This window comes from Fopius arisanus, unplaced genomic scaffold (assembly GCF_000806365.1).
Source record: "Fopius arisanus strain USDA-PBARC FA_bdor unplaced genomic scaffold, ASM80636v1 scaffold00243, whole genome shotgun sequence".
Taxonomy (NCBI): domain Eukaryota; kingdom Metazoa; phylum Arthropoda; class Insecta; order Hymenoptera; family Braconidae; genus Fopius; species Fopius arisanus.
In genome coordinates this window covers 105,575-108,374 of record NW_011887982.1, presented here as the reverse complement: position 1 = coordinate 108,374, position 2,800 = coordinate 105,575, and the positions used below count along the sequence as shown (strand labels likewise).

The following is a 2,800-nucleotide window of genomic DNA, read 5'->3' as shown; positions in this document are numbered from 1 at the left end:
AGCTGATGACGAAAACACCATACTGTGTGACAGTCGTGTGTCTGCGCATGCGCCGACGCAAACAGTATAGGCCAGTTTTTAATTTAATTAATATCTAGTGAACAATCAGATGTAGAAGGATGATACCAAGCAATTTATTATCTACAAACGATTGGCTTTCTATTGATCAATACTGTTCGGGTCGACAAATGGAAATTGGTGGGGTGGGGTGCTAACTTCCGCTCATTATTTTGTTTAATTAATTTACAAATAATGAAGGGTCTACAAATTTTTTTAATGGTATTACAATGATGTACAAAGGTCCTACTATTGACCTGAATAAAAAAACTAATGAATTTTCAATTATGTGGTGCTAACTACCTGGCACTGAATATACAAATGAAAGTTCGGTGTTATTGTTACGTCGCACTTGCTGGTACATGGCGCTGGAGTACCTGGGGTGAAAACGCTGGCCCTGGTCATGTATTTATGCCGTCTAAACAAGGGTCAACGTAACAAATCCCTCAGAACAAAGAATAGTCTCCATTCTGTACAAAAAGAAATATTTACGTAAATACAATGAAGTTTATAGCTGAAGGACCTAGCGCGAAGACCACTCGTGAGGAGTGACAAAGCAGGTTAAATAAACAAATAAAATCAGCTTGATGGAAAAGTTTCATTGACATCAATTCATTCATGTTCAAACAAATGGATTCTTGTTATTTCACGTTATTGCTACAGATCTATACAGTTATTGTCACTAATATTACTGGTATTATTATTATTATGATCGTTACTGTTATTTTTACACCATAATCGAGTATTCAAACAGAATGAATCAGTAATAGCAATAATAATGATAATAGCATGAATAACGACAGTAATAATAATAAAAACTGTGATATGCTATTATTAGTATAATTATTATTCTATTATTGTTGTCAATAACAATCACAATTGAGAAAATAAACGCGTGACTTTGCTTTTTTATCTACAGAGAAAGAGATAAATTAGCCACTTTGGAACTAACCGGATGATAGTAAACTGTCCGTAATTCCCGTAGTCCTTGAAAACTTTGGATTGGGATAGTTCTTTGGTGGTAATGTTGAAAATTTGGGAAATTTTTCTGCTTAATGAATAACCGATAGGATATGGAATCGTAGAATTTGCAAAAAAACGCCAGCATCGCGGGAGGACCTGCGCAGTTTCCGATTATTGCATTAGCCACTTGAACAAAACAAAATATTGAATTGAAATTTCTTATTCGGTCGTTTAAAATTTAGCTGATAACCTTTTTCTATTACGAAAAAGGCAGTAGATAGTAGTGCTTTTTAAACATTTTCTGAAAGGCCTTTCCAATTTTCAAACTTGCGATAGCTTTGATAATTTTCCTAATTTTTAATTTATCAAAATTCTCAAAATTTTTAACATTTATAAAATCCCTGAATACTCCAAAATGTTTCCAAAATTTCATTTCTGTTACATGCCTTGATGAAAAGTATATTTGTTAATTGAAATGTGAGACACCTTTGAAAATAATTCATGTGAAAAAATTCAGGAAGTTTTGTAATAAAAATCGAACAAATCTTTAGAGAATGAGGAGAAATTAGCATGAAATTATTATGGAATCATGTGAATTTGAAGGAAATTAGAGCGCAATTATCAAGAATAATGATGAAATGTTAGATGGAACAAATTGAAATCACAGAATGAAAAGTCATGTTTATGGAATATTGTGTTAATTTCAGCATAAAGCCATAGTCATTCACCTGTTTTTTCCGGACAACTTTTCTATGGACATAACGAAAACTTTTCACCAATATTTCGCTTGAAGTTCTTGCCATTTTATCTCAGTATTGTCACCCCAATTCAGCTAAATACAACAACTTTAAAGAAAAAAATATCATCAATTAACATATATTTATTAGCAAGAAAATTAATATTGCTTAGATAATTGATAGCAGAATATTTTAACCATATTCGAAATAACAGCATAATATTATTATGATAAGAACTATACTAAATGTTAATTAGCTAATTTCTATCATACAAATGTCAAGTAAATGCGGTGAACCTTCTTTAGACTTTTTTTTTGCAAAAACCCTTCACATTTTCGCAATATTTTCAAAAAATCATGTTAGAAGCAGTAAAAATTCCACATATCACTATAAACTAAGTATAAACTAATAAGTTAATAGAGAAATCATATAATAAGTTTCATTTATGCGAGTACTTCAGAGTATTTCCACTCGGAGTAGATCTATACACATGAATATGTGATAAAATTTAATATCACTGACAGGTTGATTTCATTTGCTCAACAACAATTCTTCAACTAGTAAATTCCTCAATAAAGGGGGTTTTGGGGCAGAGAACGTCTCCATTTTCCAACTATATGGACAGACAGATGATCGGTTCATTCGCCGTTAGATTCAACATGGCGACTCCTCCCCCACCGTCCTGATGTGACCCAATTACTCCAAAACGATTTTCATCAACTAATGTGGAATCAATCGATTGCGGTGGAGTAGAGATCATGTATTATTCACCTACAAACGATTCCGCATCATTTGATTAGGCACTTGACTGCCTGTCATTGAAATTACAAGAAGTTGGGGACGAACTTCCAGTTGAATATTTAATTATGTAAAAAAAATCATTACAAATCAAGTATTATCGATCAAACGCTAATTTTCAGCTATCATTGACCTGCAAACCACCTACAAGCGATTCCGGGGATCCAAATAATTACTGTATTGAATTACAAAAAATTGGGGGCTTACTTCCGGTGAAAATTCCAATTCTTCAAACAAAATCAGTA

At 32.5% G+C, this 2,800-nt stretch overlaps 1 long non-coding RNA gene across 1 annotated transcript; it reads right to left on the bottom strand.

Annotated features, from left to right (window-relative positions):
* Nucleotides 1–282: 282 nt before the first annotated feature.
* On the bottom strand, nt 283–2,415 carry LOC105272699 (uncharacterized). Its single transcript, XR_892815.1, has 4 exons — nt 2,213–2,415; nt 1,749–1,865; nt 1,010–1,206; nt 283–527 (listed from the first exon to the last, which is right to left on the bottom strand). It is a non-coding gene; the product is annotated as an uncharacterized lncRNA (long non-coding RNA).
* Nucleotides 2,416–2,800: the final 385 nt, after the last annotated feature.